Raw genomic sequence first — 24,223 nt, 5'->3', positions numbered from 1 at the left:
CTAGTCAGACTGAATGTGGCACAGTTCCATAAACTAGAACAGTCAGCCCTGTTCTCCGTGTGGCCTGAATCACCCCTCTCCTGCAGCACACTGGCCTGTAAGGAGGCAGAGGGGGGCAAAGTTATCAAATGAATCCCTTACTTTTCTGTACTCTTTCAATTTCTCCACAATATTATTTCATAAAAACAGGGAGGACTTCCCTGGTGGCGAGGTGGTTAAGAAGCTGCCTGCCAATGCAGAGGACGCAGGTTTGATCCCTGGTCCAGGAAGATCCCACATGCCGCAGAGCAACTAAGCCCATGTGCCACAACTACTGAGCCCGCGTGCCACAACTACTGAAGCCTGAGTGCCTAGAGCCTGTGCTCAACAAGAGAAGCCACCACAACGAGAAGCCCGTGCACCACAACGAAGAGTAGCCCCCGCTCGCCGCAACTAGAGAAAGCCCACGGCAGCAACAAAGACACAATGCAGCAGCCAAAAAAATAATTAATTTTTTTAAAAAAAGGGAGGGAAAGATGGGGGGGCAAGCAAGTGGCTTACTGTCACAGCTGACTTGGCTGTGACAGCCATGAAGTCCTGTCCTTTCCTGGGCAGTAGAGGGAGAGAGGCAGATGGATGGGAGTAGGGGAGGTGCTGCCAGCATGACCAGAGGGATTGCACGTGTGTGCAGGCATCAGAGGCCACCCCCAAGTGTCCTACAGTGGAAATCATCGCTCACATCTTAACAAATATATTCCCAACTTTTCAAAAGAAATTCCACATTTGAAACTCTTCCCCTGGATTTTATAAATAGAAATCAAGGTTAACTGAAGAACAAGGAAGGCTTTCCCACACATCACAGCTTCCTGTTGACTCGCTTTATTTCATTTCTTGGTGTTGCAATTCCTTGCTACCCCTCAAAACTAACGGCCCCTTGGTCACTTGCAGAAAGAAAACTAAGCTGGAGCTTGAGCACCAGGCTGTGGTCTGGGAGCTGAAACACTGTTTGAAATCATTTTGAGCAGAAGTTCTGGAATGCCTACTCCATTCCTTAAGGGCTAAGAATTGTTATTAGATTCATTTTGTTTGTTTGTCTCTCAATCTCAGTGTCAAATATAAACTATTTCACATTCCTGTATGAGTTTTACATATGGACTCACAGATCATCTTCTGCATGTTTTTCTGTAAATTTCTACAGTTTTTCTGTAAATTTTCTTTCTTTGACTTTTTGAGGAGTTGAAGAAAGTGCCCAAATGATAAGCGTTGAACAAAAATCATGGGTGAAAAATATGGTCTCTGCATTGGAAGGGACACATCTAAAGGCATCCCTCCATACTTCTAGGTCAGAAAGCTCAGAAAGCCATAATAAAAATGTTTCATTATATTAAGAATAGAATTTAGCAAGCTGAGTAACAAAAAATTATTGAATAGTGCTCTAATGTTCCAGGGTTAGTACACCTTCTATCAGAAATTTTCCCCAAAGTCAGATGGAAATAAAGCTAATAGAATCCAATGCCCAGTGCAATGTCTGGCACATAATAGGTAGCTAATAACTATTTTAAAATAAATAAACAAACAAATGAATATGAGATAAAATACAAAAAGGAAGAGAGATGAATGATCCACACAGTAACGGGGGCTGTATGTGCCCCCAAGTAGCTATAGTCACTTTTAAGAACAGGTCTGTATCAGGGGAATAATAATAAAGAACTGTCCATCAGTTCTAAGGATATTAAAAACAACAAAAAATAAATTAAACAACTCCAAGTTTTATAATTGAAATATTCGTCTAGTAGAACACTATTCTCAGAGTATTCTTAGTGTTATGGGTTGCCTCATGTCCTCCAAAAAAAGATACGCTGAAGTCTGAACTCTTAGTAGCTCAGGATGTGACTTTATTTGAAAATAGGGTATTTACAGAGGTAGTCAAGTTAAAATGAGGATTTGGGTGGGCCCTAATCCAAAAGGACGTGTGTCCGTAGGAAAAGGGGAAATTTGGAAACAAAGATAGACATGCACAGAAGGAAGACTATGTTAAGAGACTCAAGGAGAACTCCATGTGAAGATTGGAGATAAACTACCACAAGTCAAAGAACACGTAGGACTACAGGAAGCTGGAAGAGTCAAGAAAGTACTCTTCCCCTACAGCTTTCAGAGGAAACACGGCCCTGCAGACACCTTGGTTTTGGACTTCCAGCCTCCAGAACTGTGAGACAATAAGTTCCTGTTGTTCTAAGTCACCCAGTTGTGGCACTCTGTTATGGTAGCCCCAGGAAACTGTAAGCTCAGCATAATCATGTTATATTTGCAGCTAGAGCAGTGAGGGTGTTAAAAGGTAATCTGAGGCCTCAAACTATACAGATGTGAATCCTAGAAATGGGGGCTGGGGTACAGTTACAGCAACTCTGTTTCCCTCCTCAGATGCATCTGTGTTCTCCCCTTAAATTAAAGATATTGTCACCTCTGTATATTCTCTGAGCTAGTCTCGTAATAAGCAAACACCCACAGGGAGTTTGTTGAATTTGACTAAGTTAATAAAACAATCACAGAATTTTTTATCAGCTTTTGTGATTCTATAGTGGTTCATGTGTTTTTAAACATTCATTGCTATTCAATGGAACTTGTGTTAATCCTTAGTGGTTATCATGTGAAGTTGGCTTCGTAAAGCTGACTGACTTTGTAATATTTGTAACACTCTCCCCACTCTGCCCTTTTAAATAACATTGACGGTATTCCCTTACAGAGTCTCTGAAGTTAGCCGATAATTCAGGGGGGAAAAGAAACACCCTCATTTGACAAATGACTACACTAAGTCCCAAAGAGGTGAAATAAACTGACCTTAAATCACACAGCTAGTTAAGGACACAGGCAGGACTATCTAATGCCCTTCACTTACACTCCATTTTCCCCCTGCAAGGTGTTCCCATGTAAACTACCCTTTGAAACATAGGGTTTCGAGTCAGAGAACCTACGTTCTTTCCCCAATTTTAACACTTATTGCTGTATGATCTTGAGCAAGGTGATTTACCTCTATGAAACTCTCCTCTTTAAATGGGTTTAGTGATATCTATCTTATTGTTATAAAAAAAGATATGACAAATACCATATACCATAAAAGCATTAAACAGGTTTAAAAAAATAAAGTTTATTAAAAAGGTAATTTGGGGCATTTTTCTTTTTTTAATTTATTTTTTATTTTATCTATTTGTTTATTTATTTATGGCTGCGTTGGGTCTTCATTGCTGCATGCGGGCTTTCTCTAGTTGCGGCAGGCAGGGGCTACTCTGTTGCGGTGCGTGGCTTCTCATTGTGGTGGCTTCTCTTGTTGCGGAGCACGGGCTGTAGGTGCACAGGCTCAGTAGTTGTGGCACGCAGGCTTCAGTAGTTGTGGCATGCGGGCTCAGTAGTTGTGGCTTGTGAGCTCTAGAGCACAGGCTCAATAGTCGTGGTGTGCAGGCTTCAATAGTTGTGGCACATGGGCTCAGTAGTTGTGGTGCGTGGGCTCAGTAATTGTGGCTCATGGGCTCTAGAGTGCAGGCTCAGTAGTTGTGGTGCACGGGTTTAGTTGCTCCGCAGCATGTGGCATCTTCCCGACCAGGGTTTGAACCCGTGTCCCCTGCACTGGCAGGTGGATTCTTAACCACTATGCCACCAGGGAAGTCCCATTTTTCTTTTATGTTATTTTAAAATGATTATTTCTCTATAATTTGACTAAAATATAAGAATTTTAAAATTTGTTTATATTTACATCCTTCGCCTCTCACTATGCTAATGTTCAGTATCATGTTGCTTGAAGTTTACATAATTTAATTTAGAATCAGCATTCCTGGGAAAAAGACAATGTTCCTAAGTAAATCCTACTGCTGATAATAAAATAATAACAATAAATATTATATTTGCTACACAGTATCTACGAAAGGGGTCAGTGAGGTAAAGGAATTTTCAAAAAATTTATAAACACACACAACAGCAGAACATATTACATTCATTGTTCAATAATCCTTATGATGACAATGCTTTTATGTAAAGTAATCCGCCGGAGCAGATTACAAGTGAATTTATCCACCACAAACCAAAATCTAGTCACTTATGTTATAGCCACATCTCTTTCTTAAAAATAAAAAGTTGGCATTACCTAGCTTAATCACTTGAATTATACATCAGCATTAACTCTGAATGACTTTTTGACTATTCGCAATAATCAAATCCAATGTCGGTGGATGAAGATCTATCACCATTGACAATATTTGTAAAAATATGCTTAAAGTTCTGAAGGCAATTCTTAAAAAAGAAGCACTAAATGTTTCAGAAATTTCAGAATGTTTTTTTAAAAAGTTAATTTCCAGTCGGCATTTTTTTAGTATTAATATGTTGGCCAATGTCTTCCTGAGGCAAAAGATTCCTTCCAGGTATATAAACGTTATTACATTCATTTAAAAAGTAGACTGACAGTTTTAGAAAATGTGAATACAGATAAATTTAAAGGGCATATGTCCCTCATCTTTTGGTTCTAAAGTAAAGACAGCATGATGTTAGGTTAGCTTATACAGTAAGGAAATTGCCCGCGAGTGGACAAGGCACATAGTTCAGCAGGGTCGTCCCACTCTGTACAACCCAAGTGTGGTCGGTGAGGAAAGCACTAAACAGTTAATCCAGGCAGCTCTCTTTTACAAACTTCCCCTTGATTTTGTGCCAGCCCTGCTGGTGCCACGCTTTGTTGGGTTCAGCCCTGCATAGAGATTCTTTCCTGAGCCTAAAAGAAGCAGGCTATACGAGAACAAAATAACAGGATAGATGTACGGGAAAAGAGGAAGCAGGAGCACGAAAGAAGGGCCCTGTCGCTCGCTCGCTGGATAATGTCCATGGATGTGGAAGTTAGTCATGAAGCAAACATGTTTTAGTTGCATCCAGCTTAGGACCTGACATAATTTAACAACTTCATCAAGGGATTATTACCTACCAGCTGGAACATTAACACATAAAAATTAGAACATGTTATATACCGGTAATTGTCCCTAATGTGCCAGTAATCTAACCTGGAGACAGTCTGCAAGTGAGAAGCTGAACGATGCACTCCTTTAGCCAATAACTTTATCCCTGGTGTCTTTACGAAAAGAAGCCGTGTTTTCCTTCGCTGATTGATTCAGATGAGGTGAAACTTGTTCTTGTCTCTTTGGCCCCTTTGCCCATCGTTTAATCAAATGTTTGTTGTTGCTAGTCTGTATGCGTTCTCCATGGAGTTCTCTAAGCCCTCTCAAGCATCCCCGTTCAAATTCACGGGGTCTTGATTTTCTCTAATTCTGTGTTCTAACTTTTACTCACATGAATGGTGACTGTAACTGACAGAGTAATTCAGCAACCCTAAGTTTCAAATTTTGAGTTTAGTTTTCAGCTACTTTAGCCTTAAAACATAGAAGAGGATTATTTTTGGTTTTGGGTGTTTTTACATTTATTTATTTTGTGTGTGTGTTTTAAAATTTTCTTAAAAAAATTAAAAAGTGAACAACATTGACTTGAAGGACCTAATAGCTCATAAGAAAGATAAATTGAATCAAAGGATTAGGAAGATGATTGAAGGTGATCTTACAGAATGCCATGATAACTTCAAAAGAAAATCACAAAGAATCCACAGAGACGGTATTAGAAATAGTAAGATAGTTTAATGAGGCAGACGGGTGTAAAATTTTCATACAAAAGTCGACTGCACTTCTTTACACCAGAAGAGAGAGTCCAGATACAGACTCAAATATATAGGCCATGTTGTCTATGATAAAAGTGAACCATGGGGGAAAGATTATGGGGGATCATGGGGGAAAGATTAGTCAATAAAGGTGCTGGGAAAGAGAAAGACAAATACCATTTGCTATCACTTATATGTGGAATCTAAAATAGGACACAAATGAACGTAGCTATGAAACAGAAACAGACTCACAGACATAGAGAACAGCCTTGTGGTTGCCAAGGGGGAGGGCGGGGAGAGGGCTGGACTGGGAGTTTGGGGTTAGCAGATTGAAACTATTATCTATAGAGCAGATAAACAACAAGGTCCTACTGTATAGCACAGTGATTAACTATATTCAATATCCTGTGAGAAACCATAATGGGAAAGAATATGAAAAAACATATATGTATGTATAACCGAGTCACTTTGCTGTACAGCAGAAATTAACACAACATTGTAAATCAACTACACTTCAATACATAAATTTTTTAAAAAGGTGTTGGGACAAAAGGTCTGTCCTTCAGCTTAAAATATTCAATATGCCAAGATGCCATACCATGGGGTAGTATGTCCTGAACCCCATCAGTACATATCAGACTAGCAAAGATTTTTTTTTTTTTAAAAAGATAATGTCCTGAGCTAGTAAGAATGTAGTAAAAAAAAAAAAAAAATCACTCTCTTACGTTTTATTGGGAGTATAAATTGGTGTACTTTTTAAGGTAATTCACTGGTGTTTATTGAATTTAAATATTCATACCTGTCTGCCCTCTCACAGTCCCACTTCCAGGAATTTAGCTACTGAAACACTTATTCAAGGAAGCAAAACATACGTTATCTACAAAAACAGCTACAAGTAATGAAGAATATCTATAAATACTAGCACTGTAAGTTCAAGATGTAGACAAAAAATTACACAATAGTTTATATAGCATGATCCCCATTTAGTAAGAAAAAAGCAATTATAACATATATGTTAATATACTCATAAAATATCTCCAGAGGTTAAGACAATAGAGTTTTCCCTTTTAGTGTTATGTTTATGTTTAAAGCACAAGCATTTATAAATTAATAATAATTATATATTAGTAATAATTTATAATTGAAATAGGTCACAGGAGGAGAGTAGACACCAAAGTATAAGAGGAAGTCTCTCAGGAGGGAAAGATAGGCTCCAAGGGTCAGGCAAAATGGGGGCGACACCAGATGGTAAAAGTCACTAAATGCTTCATAATGAACCACCAGCCAAGCAGTCTGCACACGACAGTTAATATTCAAATTAAATCTCTCATCTATTCATTGAGAAATACAGTATAAGTTAACCACCACTTTAACATTAAAAAAAGCTGCACTAGTTTTCCACAATTTAGATTTTGCATTAATTCTGAGAAGGTCTTTCTCTTGCTCCCTCATCTCACTTGAAATTATCTCATGAGTGTAGATTCAAACGCATCTGTGCAAACAAACGCTTTCAATGCTCGGAAAAGTGCTGGATTCTGTGCATCTGGACCAGGCTTGAGCGGAATAGCAACAAGCATACAGACCGCTCTGAGGAAAAGTGAGTTTTACTGCTCCATGTCAGTAAAAGTGCATAGGTTTATTATAGTATTTTGACGTGAAACATTATATTTAAAAAAACTGAACACTATTTCTGAACACAAAGTCTTTCTGAACGCAGTATTGATTCTTCACATGTGTGTGATACCGCCTGACGCTGCTCTTTAGTTTTGCCTCTGAAACAATCTCTCCCTTCATATGCTTACCTTTAAATTCATCTTACATTGAGTTTAGACCATTAACATAACATAGGCCATCCTTGTTTAACTTGCCAATCCAAGCCATTTATTCCTAATCTTAAAGCACGCTTCATTTAAAAAAAGCGTTCAAGGGAATGAATGCACGGAAATGGAAGTTGCCCAAGAGCTTCATATGTAGGCAGATACAAAAGACATCTGTGTAGTAATCCAGGAATCAGATCACTCTACTTGTCACCGTTTTTTTTTCAAGGATGGTAAAGGAACGGGTGTAACCATGGAAATGTTCCATCCTAAAACACAAATCTTAAACAAAAGCCCAAAGCCTAGGAACATCAAGGAAACCAAAAGCCCTGGCCTTCCAACAGAGAATTCAACATTACCATGACACAGAGAAACTAAAAAAATCCTTTCCACAACAGAAAGGAAAGTGCTACAAAGAAGGGGCCCTTTGCTTTTACCCTAGGCAAGATGCCTTTTATTCTGTAAAATAAAACGCTTGTCAGCAACTACAGAAATAAAGTACGTGTCTAAAATTTTTTCCTAAGAAGGACCATTATTCAGTAGCTAGATTCAGCCACTTTCTATAGATAATTGTGGTGTGGCATTTAGATCCTAAAGTAAGGCTGGATATTCCTCATGTACTGGTTGAAATGAGGTAGTACTTGGGGGCACATGGATCCCTCTTGGTATAAACTTAACTGGAAACAACTAAACCTTGGACAAATTCATATAAAGATAATAAACCCTCTTTTGCCAAAGAGGCTAGAGTATGGACTACCAACACGTATTTGTCATACGTATATCATACGGTAAACACCGTCTGTGCTGGGCAAACAGCTGCCAACAAAACAGACAGGGTCCCGAATCTGATAGAACTTACATCTCACTTAGTGAACAATTACTGAATAAAGTAGAAGGGACAATTGCACATAGTCTTAAATCGTGAGAAGGAAATAAAAGTGGTGAGTTAGGGTGAGAGGCTACTTGAGGTTGAGAAATATTGAAAACATGACCTTTCAGCCAAGACTGAGAAGCCAGGAAGAGTGAACACGTCCAGAGGAAGAGGAAAAGCGGTCTCAGCAGAGGAACGACACCCGGAAAAAGCTCAGAGAGTTAAAATAGAGGAAAAGAAGGTGTGCCTGGACCTTAAAGAGCTCAAGGGGAACTTTAGGGAGGGCCGAATGCATAGGGGCTTACAGACCACGGTGAGCAGAATGAATTTTATTTGATGCACAAGGAGAAAACACTGATGGATTTTTGCTCTGATTAATGTTCTGAAACATCACTCTGCTGCTTCGGGGAAGAAGGAATAGAAGCAGAGACCAGGTGAGACACTTCAGTGGCTTCGATGAGGGTGACAGAAATGGAGATGAAGACAAGACAAAATCTTGTGACACCTTTCACAGTAAGGCCAATGGGCAGGCTCTTGCCTTCCCCTTACCTAAATTAATTAATCAAGGAAAAGAATGTCATTGCAGGAGCAGGTGTGGGCTGACCTCAAACAGGTCTCATCATCTGAGAATTAAGGAAAAATTCTCCTCCTAGGGCCAAAAAGAGACAACTTGGAAATTTGCCATGAAAAGTTATAGCCATTTCATAAATGGCTTAAAACACAAACAAAAAAATCAAAAACACATTCTGAAGATTTGGGTAAATAAAAATTTGCAAGTTTCTTTCTTTTTTAAAATAAGCCTGATAACAAAGTTGCTTATTTAAAACAGATGAAAGCTGGTAACTTACTGTTATCAGTATGAGGACAAATGCAGAGGTCAGATTATAAAAAATTAACCAAATAATATGAAACGTTAAATTCTAATCAAGACTGGGAAAATATAAAAGATATCTGAAAAAAATATGTATGAGTGTGTTAAGAATGGATAAGTGAGGAAAGAAAATAAAGAAGAATAAGCTAGAACAGTATTGGAGGATGCTGGAGTGTAATATATTATCACAGTAAAAAAAATCATGCTCAAAAGAGAAATGCATTGAATGTGTGAATTTAAAGTAACATAAAAACAATGAATTCCACTCAGATGCCGTGGTTTCTGCTCTATAGAGAAGGAAATAAAGTCTAGGTTCAGGTATACTCTGTGTGTAAATTGGATTTTTATATGCCCAAACCTCTGTTCCAATCAGTTATATATTATTACATTAATTGTGATAATAATAACTGTGATAATTTTAGACACCAATTTCCCATGAAAATCCATGGATTCCTCAAGGTATCATAACATTTCAATGAAATCTGTCAGAAGACTTTAAAAATATATATTTAAGGGAAAAATACTTTCCTAAAAACAGGTTAAATATTACCAACAATAGGGTACATCATGATACATTCAAGGAGGATACCCAAGACCACTGGTGTGGGCGTTTACTATTCAGAAATCGGGCTGGCCAAGCACCAGAGCAGGACCCAGGAGGTCCCTAATGGGCCATCCATTTGCCCTCTCGCTGCTGGAGAGATTCAGTGGGAAGCCACACCGAGGACTCAGGGCAGCACCCCTTACCCACCAGTAAGGAGGTCTTTTCATATTTTAACAACCAGTATGGCTGTCCCTGCTGTGAGGTAAGTCCCAGTAGAGCATCATTCCCGAGCAGTCTACATAACACGGTCCTCTGCAGCCACTACACACATCAGCGTTTCATGACATTGAGAGCCGTGCCATGATACCTTACTACATGAATAAGGTAGGTTACACACAGTGAGCGTGTTCTGACCCTTCATGTAAATGGGCATGTGTGTGTGGGGATGGACAGACAGGACCAAAAAGATTTATAGACTCAAGTAGGACTGTGGGTGATTTTTTTCTTCGTGCTTATTCTTATTTTGTAAATGTCCTATGATAAAAATAAATACAAGTTAAAATAGTATGCTTAGAATATAAAATTACACTATTTTGAAAGTTATAATGATTGGTAAAGAAAAATGGAAAGGCAGAGTATGTATGAGTGAAGAAGCTCTGATCCAATCAAAGAAAGCTGCAATCCACAATTGTTCTCCCTATTCCTTCCTTTTACTATTACCAAGAATGACACCGTCTTATACATAAAATAAACAACAAGGACCTACTGTATAGCACAGGGAGCTATGGTCAATATCTTGTGATAGGGTTTCCCTGGTGGTGCAGTGGTTAAGAATCCACCTGCCAATGCAGCGGACATGGGTTCAAGCCCTGGTCCGGGAAGATCCCACGTGCCACAGAGCAATTAAGCCCGAGCACCACAACTACTGAACCTGTGCTCTAGAGCCCGCGAGCCACAACTACTGAGCCCTAGTGCTACAACTACTGAAGCCCTCGCGCCTAGAGCCTGTGCTCCGCAACGAGAGAAGCCACCGCAGTGAGAAGCCCGCACACCGCAACGAAGAGTAGCCCCCGCTCGCTGCAACTAGAGAAAGCCGGCGTGCGGCAATGAAGATCCAACACAACCAAAACTAAATAAATTAATTAATTAAAAATTTAAAATATCTTGTGATAACCTATAATGGAAAAGAATCTGAAAAAGAATTTATATATATATATAAAAATAACTGAATCACTTTGCTGTACACCTGAAACTAACACAACATTGTAAATCAACTATACTTCAATTAAAAAAAAAGAATAACACGGCATTAGAAATATAACACTGTACTCGTAAATCAATTGATTAAGACTCTAGGATCTGAAAACTGGAATTCTATTTACCTGAAGCTTTATTTCACTTCCATAGAATCATGGGATTTTATAGCAAAAAGTATCCTTAGAAGATCACATCCTCTGTGTTGAGGTCGGGCAGACTTGGAAACATATTAATCCTACTCTCTGCTGGGTTGGTTAAAATCCAAGGATGTACCTTGACAACATAATATATCCACTCTACGTTCCTGAAGGAAAGGATAAAATCAAATTCTTTGCTATTCTATGTTTATCAAAAGTTTAGCCTCGAAACACACATTTCTGAAGGGTTGCTCAGAAGACATGGGATCCATGTGTTCACTAATCAGTGTGTCATACATCCTCGGATCATGCCACACGACTGAAGAGTCACACATCAGGATCATACGATAGTGGTTCCTCCTTGATTTGTCACGATAAAAGAAAAAGCCTCACACTGTTACTGTGGGAGTGTTACCAAAAATCTTGTTCACAACATCCTATGGCATCAACTTCATAAATATCCAAAGAAGAAATCTTTCCCAGGCCCCACTACCTGGGAAAGTTGCGCTTCCTCTGAGCCATTGCTTTGTGTTTATCATATCCGGAAGTCTTGCAAATAACCTGGCTTCCTCTTTTCTTTGACATCTGGGAAGCTCTGAGGCTACCTCATGATCTGTATTTTGTGTACTAACCTTAGTTGGTGCCTTTGGTAAGAGCACATTGGATCAGAGCATGAAAACTGCAGCTCTGCTATTCACCAACCATGTGGCCGTGGGCAGTCGGCTCTCAACTATAAAATGAGGGCAATAATAATACCCACTTCCTAGACCGTTTTGAGGACTAAATGTACATAAATCACTTTGAGCAGTGCCTAGGACACAGTAACCACTATTATTAATTCAGACCTTTTCCCCTGTGAAGAAATGGATCCTGACCACACAGATCCTCTCTTTCTTTCCAATGAAAAGAAGGTAGTTTTCCTACTTATCCAATGTTGACTCATATTTTTGAAAAGCAAAAGGAAGGAAGTAACTACTTATAGTCAATGCATTTAGAGATGAGCTTCATATCTGTTTCAGGACTTCCTTGTAATGGGGTGGGGCTGGTGGCAGCGCTGAGACGCAATTACACAAATAAAAACAAAGAAGCTGCTCAGAAAAGTGCAGAAAATGGAGAGTTCATTTCTCCCTCCCTCTCTCTCCCTCCCTCCCCCCTACTTTTTCTTTCCTGCCCAGCATACGTAGCAGATACAAAGGAAGGCAACAGATCTATTCCATGAGCCCCAAAGAACACAAAAATGATCAGAGGAAAAGAATCTTTTCTTCTTATTTTATTACTTCCTGTTCTTGAGAGAGCTGGTTGAATCAACTGATTTTACCACCTTACAAATATAAAATAAACAGATGTTTTAGAATACAAAGAAATAACCATCATAACTGAAGTGGCCATCTGTAACGGTTAATGGCTTTTCCCCTTTGGAAAGCTTGAAGGCAAAGAAAGATATACTAGATCCAGTTTGTTTAAAGTATGGATTACAGCATTGAGAGTAATCGAATGAAAAGTTCTGTCTCTAAATTTCAAATCGACAGCCAAATTTAAACTGAGTTTGAGACAACAGAGCTTGACAACTTCTGGTATGTTCAATGTGCTGATAAACACACGAGTGGAGATCCCTGGGGAGAAACTCTGTGACCACCAGTTTGCATAATCATTTTTATACAAGTAATTAAAATCCAGAAACCACTGGCTATTTAAAAAACCTCATTTGGGGGCTTCCCTGGTGGCGCAGTGGTTGAGAGTCCGCCTGCCGATGCAGGGGACACGGGTTCGTGCCCCGGTCCGGGAAGATCCCACATGCCGCGGAGCGGCTGGGCCCATGAGCCATGGCCGCTGAGCTTGCGCGTCCGGAGCCTGTGCTCCGCAACGGGAGAGGCCACAACAGTGAGAGGCCCGCGTACCGCAAAAAAAAAAAAAAAAAAAAAAAAACCTCATTTGTCAAACATAGAAGTTACAACAAAAGAGTTCTTAATCTGCAAACCTCTTTAAAATTAGTAATGTATTCTTAATATTACTATAAAATTAAAATAGACTATAATTTGGAGGGTTAGTTTTTTTAGTTATAGACTGTAACTTGTTTTATAGTTATGACCTTTTTATGGTTATGATGGTTTAAAGAACTAACCATTTTTATGTACTCTTCGAGGCCCTGCAAGTACACAAATAAACAAAAGAGATGAAATCCCTGCCACCTCTGAGGAGCACGATAAAGGCAGGCAGACAAGCTGAAAACAAATGGCTTCCAGGATGCTGACACACTGGAAGCAGAGGTGCTGCTGGGCAACGCAGGGCACCGGGTCTCCCATCTTCCTTTGAACTGAGAAGTCCTGGGACTTCCCTGGCGGTCCAAGGGTTAAGACTTCAGTGCAGGGGGTGTGGGTTCAATCCCTCCTCTGGGAGGTAAGATCCCACATGCCTCGGGGGCCAAAAAACATAAAACAGAAGCAATATTGTAACAAATGCAATAAAGACTTTAAAAACAGTCCACATCAAAAAAATCTTAAAAAAAAAAAAAAGGAAGAACTAGAGAAGTGTTAGAGAAGAGGCTGACTAGGCTCATATCCATTCCATGGGACTCTAAATTGGTACATCTTAGTCTGTTCAGGCTGCTGTAGCAGAATACCATAGACTGGGTGGCTTATCAACAATGGAAATTGATTTCTTCTAGTTCTGGAGGCTGGGGACCCTAAGATCAGGGTGTCAGCATGCTCGACTTCTGGCGAGAACCCTCTTCCAGGTTGCAGAAGGCGAGTGTATCCTCACAAGGCAGAGAGAGGAGAGAGCGCTCTAGAGTCCCTTTGACAAGGACACAAATTCCACACAAATTCCACACAAAAGAGGACCTAATCACCTCTTAACGGCCCCACCTCCTAAGACCGTCACACTGGAGGTTAGGATCTCAACATATGAATTTCAGGGGGACACAAACATTCGGTCTATTGCATACAACCACTTTGGAAAGTGCTTGGTGCTATTTGTTGAGCTAAACATTAACAGAAATTCTACCCTTTGGTTTAAGCCCCAAAGAAGTTATTGCTTAAGTACAATAAAAAGTAGGAAAAACCTTGAAACAACCTATCAATAGAAGAGTGGAAAACAAGCTCTGGTATATACATATAGTGGGATGGTGTCAGAAGACTCCATATAATTTTGAAAAATTCCATATAGTATGGATATAATTCTTTTCTTAGTTAAAAACAAGTGTATTAGATAATATTTTAAGGAAATATATAGATAAAGCCATGTAAAGCAAAGGACTAACAGGCAAAAAGACAAGGGAATGATAAATACCTCAAATGCAGGGAGACCCGGAACAAGAGGGGGGTGTACTACAGAGCTAGTTGTAGGTTAATATCAAGGTTCCGGCTGTTGAATTGGATGGCAGCTTTATGGATGCTTAATCAATATTAAAAATAAGTAAAAAATAAATGAGGACCTTGCGTGGATCAGTAGTGAGAACATGTCATGAACCAGAAATTATTATTCATCTATTTCTGTGCACCATTTGAGGTCCATTTGAAAAGACACAAAATGAAACAAACAAAATAATAATATTCTCAGATTAAAATTTTAGATTATTTCTCAAAATATAGGCATGTCACAAGGGAGAAATGGAAAAAGAAATCAGGCTAAATGTCTTTTATTTGAAAGTTGGAGGTTAGATACTGATTAATTCTCCACATTGATAGAAAGATATTTCAAATACAGCTAGTAAAAATTTAAACACAAGAGATAAAAAAACAAAACCATCATCAATGAAGTTTTACAGGCAAAGGAGAAAAAAGAAATAATCAGGAAATATTAACAAATGAAAGCCGTTAAAAATGTCAGAAATAAGAAGAAACATAATTATTACAATAAATTTGTGAGAATTAAGTGAGGATGAAACAAGCTCGGTGCCTCAAATCTTATTTTATTTACTTACTTAGAAGATTAAAAACTGGAGTTACCACATTAAGATAGGCCATTTGAGGAATTTCACTGCTGGGGCCCAGGTTTGATCCCTGGTCAGGGAACTAAGATCCCTGCAAGCTGCATGGAGCAGCCAGAAAAAAAAAAAAGATAAGCCATTTGAGATAGTGAAAGATTTTAACATAATATTCACATGCATTTAATTGGCTTTACAAGTTACATAAATATTATGTTCATTAATTTAAAAATATAAAAGTAACTACCTCTGTAATGGCCTATACTTTCCTTTTTCAGACCCTTAACAGGATTTTCTTTAGGTAAGTACTGCCAAGACAGTAGGCTATTGGGTTAGTCTTTTCTAGCTCTATCTTTTAATTGTTCTCAGCCTCTCCAGGATATAGAAATTCTCCTGTTTATTAAAACCAGACGAAGGACGCATTGCCATTCTACCCACCCCCTTTTTTTATTAGATGGGGAAACAGCCTCGGAAAGGTTAAGTAGTCTCTCCAGGCCACACAGCTGGGAAGTCATGCTTCCAAGCATTCAGACCCCAGTGGCTGACCCCACGGCCAGCATTCAATTACAAAGCTGTCACTGAAACCACAGGCCGCGTGTGATAATCCACTCTGCAGTATAAAAACCACAAGAGACCATATAGAAGATAACCTAGAAACAAAGTGAAGCTATAACCATGCCCTCTGTTTTCCCTTACTCTTGGAAGATTCCTGATATTTCAGTTTTCAATGTGTAAGGTGTAAGACTTCGTACATAAGAACAAAATGAGAATGGTCCTTTGCTGCCCTCTCATGGAAGATGTCCACAGACACACAAAAATCCCCAGCCAGTAACTGCAGTGTCACTTTGTCATAACTAAATTATTTCAGGTGTACCCTGCTTTAAATGATAGATGAGTTTCTAGTACAATGCAACTAGTACATAAGAGGTACCCGATGAATATTTGTGGAATTGAACTGAAAGTTTTATCCACTGAATCTCTGATATGTACTAGGAGTTAGATTTTATAAGAATCCTATGATAAATTATTTATTTAGTTAAATGACTAAACACCTTCCAATATAATCTTTATGGTATACAGACTGGAATATATTATGTTTATTTAAAATTATAAAATTGCATCATGTAGCCAATTTATTCACAATAAATAAATAAAATCATAAAATGTACAAAATAAATAAAAATCATAATCTAAAAATATTTGTTTCAAGCACCTTTGCTTCCTTTCTTAAAATTGAAGTATATTTGATTTACATTATTAATTTTAGTTTCAGTTGTAAAACACAGTGATTCAATATTTTTATAGATCATACCCCATTTAAAGTTATTGTAAAACAATGGCTATATTCCCTGTTCTGTATAATACATCCTTGTTGCTTGTCTATTTTATATGTAGTATTTTTTCTCTTAATCCCCTGCTCCTAACTTGCCCCTCCCCCCTTTCCTCTTCCCGCTGGTAACCACTAGTTTGTTCTTATATCTGTAAGTCTGTTTCTGGTTTCATTACATACATTTGTTTGTTTTATTTTTTAGATTCCACATATAAGTCATGATATAGAATATTTGCCTTTGTCTGACTTATTTCACTAAGCGTAATACTCTCTAGGTCCATCCATGTTTTTGCAAATGACAGAATTTCATTATTTTTTATGGCTGAGTAATATTCCATTGTATATATGTACCACATCTTCTTTATCCGTTTGTCTGTTGATGGACACTTAGGTTGCTTCCGTATCTCTGCAATTGTAAATCATGCTGCTATGAGCATTGGGGTGCATGTATCTTTTTGAATTAGTGTTTTTGCTTTCTTCAGATAAATAACCCGGAGTGAAATTGCTGAATCATGTGAATCATGGTAGTTCTATTTTTAGCTTTTCGAGGGAACTCCATACTGTTTTCCAGAGTGGCTGCACCACTTTAATGTCATTTGGAGAAGAGCCCTCTATGGAACTGACATTTAAGCCAACACCTGAAGGATAAATTGTAGTAGTCTAGGTGAAGAGTGAGAAAGGAGAAATCCAGGCAGAAGAAATAGCAAAAACCCTAAGCCTTAGGAAAGAGCATGGCATGCTTTAGGGTTAACATAAGGCCAGTGAGGCTCAGAGATGAGACTGGAAAATAGAGCCTAAATTATCAAGGCTTTACAGGCCACGTGAAGGAGTTTGATTTCATTCAAAGAACCACAGTACCATTGAATGGTTTGGAGCAGGAAAGCAATGAGAACCTAATTCACGCTTTTAAAAGCTTACTCCAGTTTCTGGTTAGAGGATGGTTTGGAGCACAGCAAAGGCAAGAGTGGAGAAATCACAGAGAAATAAAGGAGACAACTGCAGGAGTTCCAACAAGATGGAAGCTTGGACTAAGGTGGTGACAACAGAATTAGAAAGAACACAGAGAATTTAATAGATGTTTTAAAGGTAAAATTAATAGAACTTGATGATGGACTAGATGTAGACTGGTTTGAATGGAGGTATCTCATATACTGAGGTAAGGAAGACCAAGGAGCCAGTTTAGGCAGGTGGGGGAAGATTTCTGAGAGATATCCAAGTAAATCTGTCAAGTAGCCAGTCCATAAATGACAAATAATGGAAATGGATGAGCTCACTTAAGCAGACAGTAGGGTGAGAAGAAAAGAGACTCAAGACTAAGCCACAGGGGAGGATAAAGAGGAAGAGCCCCAAAGACCCAGAGAGGAGGAAAGTCTGGAGACTGCTATGCCACCTAACTTTAAGTTTAGTAATTGGAGCTGTTAAAAGAACATATGAATAGCAGGTTAGTCCATTTGACCAATTTCTTTAAAAAAAAAATAAATTTATTTATTTATTTTATTTATTTATTTTTGGCTGTGTTGGGTCTTCGTTGCCGCGCGCGGGCTTTCTCTAGTTGCCGCGAGCGGGGGCTGCTCTCCGTCACGGTGAGCAGACTTCTCATTGCAGCGGCTTTTCTTGTTGTGGAACACAGGCTCTAGGCGCGCGGGCTTCAGTAGTTGTGGCACCTGGGCTCAGTAGTTGTGGCCTGTGGGCTCTAAAGCGCAGGCTCAGTAGTTGTGGCGCGTGGGCTTAGTTGCTCCGCGGCATGTGGGATATTCCCAGACCAGAGCTCGAACCCGTGTCCCCTTCATTGGCAATCGGATTCTTAACCACTGCACCACGAGGGAAGTCCAATTTGACCAATTGCTTACAAAGTTCTTATAGAAGAATTAAACGCTCAAAACCAGCATATTGTAGAAGTTCACCCCCTAGCATTGTGATCGCATCATAAAATGGGGTAAATGGTTTTCAGTGGGAACGTGGGCCTCCTTCCTGTATTTTGAACACATCAAATGTATTCCTATCTCAGGGTCTTCACACTTGCTGCTGTTTGGAACACTCTTCCCCCAATGGCTCCCCTTTCATATTATTCAAGTCTCAGTTCAAATGTCACTTCCTCAGAGAAGCTTTGATGACCATCCTCTAAGTAGCCTTCTTCTACCCTGTCATTCTGCTTTATTTTTTCACTGCACTTACTATTATATGTTTCCTACCTATAAGAATGTAAGAGTGAGGGCCTTATACATCCTGAGTTCACCATCATTTCCCCAACGCCCAGAATAGTGCTTAAAACACAGTAGGGACTCCACAAATGTGGGGAATAAAAAAAGAAATATATAATAATTTTCCAGTAAGCCTAGGGAATCACTGCTATTCATGGCTTGGAAAATATAATATTAAAGATAGATCTGCATCAGATAAAAGCAATATGTATTCTAGAATTCTGAATCGTTGTTGGTGTCTTATCTTTCTTCTAGTCCTGAGGACACACTGAGCTTTCATGCTGCACTGCTACTTTCTTCCCTTAGGTCACACTTGGCAATATCAATATCACTCTGCTCCTAATGAGGAAGCCTAGCTCAATAAGTGAATGGATAAACTGCGGTACATTCAGACAAAGGGATTTTATTCAGCAACAAAAATAAATGAATTATCAAGCACCCCCTCCCCCTAAAAAGACACATAGGAAATGTAAATACATATTGCTAAACAAAGGAAGCAAATCTGAAAAGACTACAAACTGTATGATTCCAGGTATACGATATTCAGAAAAGACAAAATTATGGAGACAGTAAAAAGATCGGTGGTTGCCAGGGATTCAGGGGGAGGAAAGGAGGGATGAATGGGTGGAGCACGGGAGATTTTTAGGGCAACGAAACCATTCTGTATGATACTGTAATAGTGGATACATGACATTATATTATACATTTGTCAAAACCCATAGAACTGTAAGATGCAAATAGTGAATCTTGGGACTTTCCTGATGGTCCAGTGGTTAAGACTTCCACTGCAGGGGGCATGGATTCAATCCCTGGTTGGGGAGCTAAGATCCCACATGACTTGTGGTGCAGCCACAAAAAAAAAAAAGTGTATTTTAAAGAGTGAACCTTAATTGAACTATGGACCTCAGTTAATAATAATGTATCGATATTGATTTATTAATTATAACAGATGTACCACACTAATGCAAGATGTTAACAGCAGAAATTGCAGGGGTGGAGGGAGGAGAAGAATATGGAAACCCTTTGTACTGCCTATTCAATTTTTCTGTAAATTTAAAACTGTTCTAAAAATTAACATCTATTGGATTTCCCTGGTGGTCCAATGGTTAAGACGCCATGCTTCCACTGCAGGGGCATGGGTTTGACCCCCGGTCAGTGAACTAAGATCATGCATGCCATGCAGCCAAAAGAAAAAGAAAAAAAAAGGCTAAGGGAAAATAACATCTATTAATTTTAAGAAATCATATGACTTGGAAAGGAAGAAGTTAAAGTGTCTTTATTTGCAAACAAGTGATTCATATATAAGAAATCTTAACAGATCTGCACAAAACCCACTAGAAATAATGAGTTTAACAAAGTTATGAGATACACAGTCAATATACAAAAATTATTTATATTCTCTATATAGCAGTAAACAAATGACAATTGACATTGAACAGATACCATGGCACCAAGAAATGTGAAACATGTAAGGATAAATTTAACAAAATATGTGTTAAGACCTATATACTGAAAACTAGAAAATGCTGCTCAGAGAAATTTTTAAATATCTAAATAAATGGAGATGTATACAATGTTCATGGATCAAAAGACTCAATATTGTTAACATGTCAATTCTTTCTAAACTGAACTACAGATTCAGCACAAATGTCAATCAATATCATAGCAGGATCTTTTGAAAAATCAACAAGCACACTTCTGTGGTTTCTGGGCTGACATGTAAAATGGTTTTACATTGTCACTTCCATTCTTACAAGAGAAAATCTAAACAAACTGAAAATCACTAATTCTTCTTTGACACATCAGAGAATTGAGGTCACAGGGAAAACTGCTGCCCCCAAAGCTGGGGAAACAGACAGGATACGAAGAATCTGAGATACAAAGAATCACAGCTTACTGGGAACAAATACCTAGGAGCACAAGCTGGCAGCTGGTGCCAGTAATGGAAAGAACACTTTAAACCGTAATTGATGAATTGCTGGAGGCTTAGTGTCCAGAAGCTTGAGAGTTAAAATATCCTAAGAGAGCCCATTCTTGGGGGGGGGGGATCCCATACTTACATGAGTTTTACCTCCTGGAATCCTACCACTGTAAAGGTCAGACAAAAATCCTTTTGTGCTTCCAGGAGGGGATTGGGAAATGAACCACATAAAAGTGCACCCAGAGTATTTTGTTCTTGTTAACAAGGGAAACTGTTTTACCAGAGCCTACTGGCTGGGGTTTTACCTTCGCCTAACTGGTCAAAGGGCAGGGAAACAGCTCCATCCTCCTGTAGCCTTCAAAGTGGGCAAAGGCAAATACGGACAATAGATTGCTTCTCCTCCCACATACCTTACCACAAAATCAATAGAGCTCCTCTATAATCACAGGGGATTACAGCTAAATTAACAGCAAGAGTCAGAACTTATTTAAGGAGTCTCTAGGAATACCCGGAGACAATAGGGGACACAAAAACAAGGGCACTAGAGGAGATTTTAACCTCTGACACCACAGCTACAGCCAACAGTAAACACAGCCTAACTCTAAGCCAGATAAACATAAAATCTCATTAAAGGCATATCTACCTCATTTTATCATATATAGCTTTCAACAAAAAATTTTAAGCCATGCTGAAAGGAAACAATGCAGTCTGAGGAGGTAAAGCACACATCAGAAGCCAACTCAGATACGGCAGGAAATTTGGAATTATTAGATCAAGAATTTTAAATAACTATGATTCATAGGCTAATAATGAGAAAAGCAGACAACATGTAAGGAATGGTAGTGGATGTAGGAAGATGGAAACACTAAGAAAGAATTAGAAAGAAAGTCTAGAAATCAAAAACACTGTAACAGAAGTGAAGAACGGATGGGCCTGTAGACAGAATGGACAAGGAAAGAATCAGAGGTTGAAAACCAATCAACAGAAACTTAAAAAACTAAAATGCAAGGAGAAAAAAGAGTGGAAAAAAATGAAATAGAATATCCACAAAATATGAGACCACTGCAAAAGGTATAACGTAGTGTAATGGAACTGCCAGGAAGAAAAGAAAGAGAAGAAGGAACAGAAGAAATATTGGAAGTCATAACAGCTGACACTTTTCCAAAATCAATGACATACACCAAACCACAGATCCAGGAATCGCAGACAACAGGAAGCAGGTTAAATACCAAAACACCTCGGCATATCATATTCAAACTGCAGAAGATCAAAGACAAAGAAAATATCTTGAAAGAAGCCAGAGAAAAAGAACATTTTACCCATAGCAAAATAAGGATATGAATTATATCAGATTTCTCACCAGAAACCATGGAAGCATGAAAACAGTGGAATGAAATATTTTAAGTGTTGCAGGAAAAAAAGCACCAACCCAGAATGTAACTACCAGGGATGGTAATTACAAAGTTTCTTCTGGGTGAGGATTTTAGGAGACGGGAGCTGGGAAAGACAGAGAGAAAAGGGAGTGGCCCACATAATCAAGAAAGAGCAGATGAAATAATGTAACATGGAATCTACACCAGGCAGGAGAGGAGCAAAAAGAAAAGAGGAAACGGAGAAGTCAGTGGTTTCTCCCACTGATCACACTGAGACTGAAAATGCTCATAGCGGTTGTGGTTGGGAGAGGGTGTTTGAATTACTGAGTTTGGGAGAGAAGCAGGTCCAGTGTGTGCCCTTAGGTGTGGTTGCCAAGCTAAGTAAGTAAAAAGACACTGGAGAAGACAGAGCATTAAGGTTAGAATTTGGGGTGACAAGACCTTGTTTTGTTTTATTTTCCCTTTCTTCTTTTTTCCAAATTTCTTTAAAGGAATAGTTAGAAAAATTAAATTAGCTTCTTATGTCCACTGTAATTACCCACCCTTTCAAACCTAAAATAATCTGACTTTTCTCTGTTCTATTTACTTTTATGCTAGAATTTAATTTTGCTTAATATGCCAAGTTATCCTACAACTAAGTGGAGTTTGCTAGGTTTAAACAAGAAAGACATGCAAGGGAATTCCCTGGAGGTCCAGTGGTTAGGACTCCGAGCTTCCACTGCAGGCGTCGCGGGTTCGATCCCAGATAGCCGGGGAACTAAGATCCCGCAAGCCTCAGAGAGAGAAAGGAAGGGAGGGCGGGAGAGAGAAAGAAAGAAAGACATGCGATACACTACCAAACGTAAAATAGATAGCTAGTGGGAAGCAGCCGCATAGCACAGGGAGATCAGCTCGGTGCTTTGTGACCACCTAGAGGGGTGGGATAGGGAGGGTGGGAGGGAGGAAGACGCAAGAGGGAAGAGATATGGGAACATATGTATATGTATAACTGATTCTCTTTGTTATAAAGCAGAAACTAACAGACCATTGTAAAGCAATTATACTCCAATAAAGATGTAAAAAAAATAAAATAAAATAAGAAGTACAGAATATAATAAAGGATAGTATTTAAAATAGAATAAATCTAGCTTTAAGAAAAAAAAGTGAAGGACGTGCTGCAACTAAGGAGTCTGCCTCTTGCAATTAAGATGCGGTGCTACCAAAAAAAAAAAAAAATGGAGGAAAATGGTGCAGTCATTGTGGAAAATTGCTTGGCAGTTCCACAAAAAGTTAAATATAGAATTACCATATGACCTAGGAATTCTGCTCCTAGGTATACAGTTGACCCTTGAGCAACACAGGTTTGAACTGCAAGCGTCCACTTACTTGTGGAGTATAATAAATTGAAATTTATTTTTTTCGATAAATACATACTACAGTACTACACGATCCATCGTTGGTCGAATTCAAGGATATAGAATCACTGATATGGAGAGCTGACTATAAAGTTAGAAGCTGGGACTTCCCTGGTGGTCCAGTGGTTAAGAATCCGCCTTCCAATGCAGGGGACGCAGGTTTGATCCCTGGTTGGGGAACTAAGATCCCACGTGCCGCTGGGCAACTAAGCCCATGTGCTCTAGAGCCCGCGAGCCACAACTAGCGAGAAGCCCGCACGCCCCAACAAAGAGCCCGCATGTCGCAACTGAGACCCAATGCAGCCAAATAAATAAATAAATATTTTTTAAAAAATAGATGGGAGGGGAGTTTGGGGGAGAACGGATACACATATATGTATGTCTGGGTCCCTTGGCTGTGCACCTGAAACTATCACAGCATTGTTAATCGGCTACACTCCAAAATAAAATAAAATATTAAAAAAAAATATATTGAAAAATATAAAATAAACTTTGCACCTATTTAAAAAAATAAAGTAAAATAAAGTTAGATGCTGATTTTCAACTGTAGGAGGGTCAGCACCCCTAACTCCTGCATTCAAGGGTCAACTGTATATCCAAAACGCTTGAAAGCAGGGATTTAAACAGGCATCTCCACACCCATGTTCACAGCAGCACTATTCTCAATGGTGGAAACAACCGTGTCCATCAATAAATGAATGGATAAACAAAGTGTGGTGTATATATTACACAAAGGGATACTATTCAGCCATAAAAAGGAATTAAATGCTTATATATGCTACAACATGGATGGACCTTGAAGATATCCATGAGGTCTCACTAAGTGATATAAGCCAGACACAGAAGGACAGATATTGTATGATTCCATTGAGACGAGGTAGCTAGAATAGGCACTTCACAGACAAAAATCAGAAAAGAGGTTG

The 24,223-nt window shown here is 38.9% G+C and overlaps 1 long non-coding RNA gene across 2 annotated transcripts in view; it reads right to left on the bottom strand.

The window, feature by feature from the left end:
• Positions 1 to 24,223, bottom strand: part of LOC112395437 (uncharacterized) — a 65,443-nt gene that overhangs the window by 24,432 nt on the left and 16,788 nt on the right. Inside the window, exon 3 of one of the 2 annotated variants that reach the window (XR_003002387.1) lies at positions 3,688 to 3,805. The exons of the other annotated variant lie outside the window; for it this stretch is intronic. This is a non-coding gene — a long non-coding RNA (uncharacterized LOC112395437). Of the gene's footprint in view, positions 1 to 3,687; positions 3,806 to 24,223 lie in introns of those variants that run through there. 2 annotated transcript variants of the gene reach the window in all.

This window comes from Neophocaena asiaeorientalis, unplaced genomic scaffold (assembly GCF_003031525.2).
Source record: "Neophocaena asiaeorientalis asiaeorientalis breed wild unplaced genomic scaffold, Neophocaena_asiaeorientalis_V1.1 scaffold307, whole genome shotgun sequence".
Classification (NCBI taxonomy): domain Eukaryota; kingdom Metazoa; phylum Chordata; class Mammalia; order Artiodactyla; family Phocoenidae; genus Neophocaena; species Neophocaena asiaeorientalis.
This window is presented reverse-complemented; position numbering and strand designations above follow the sequence as displayed.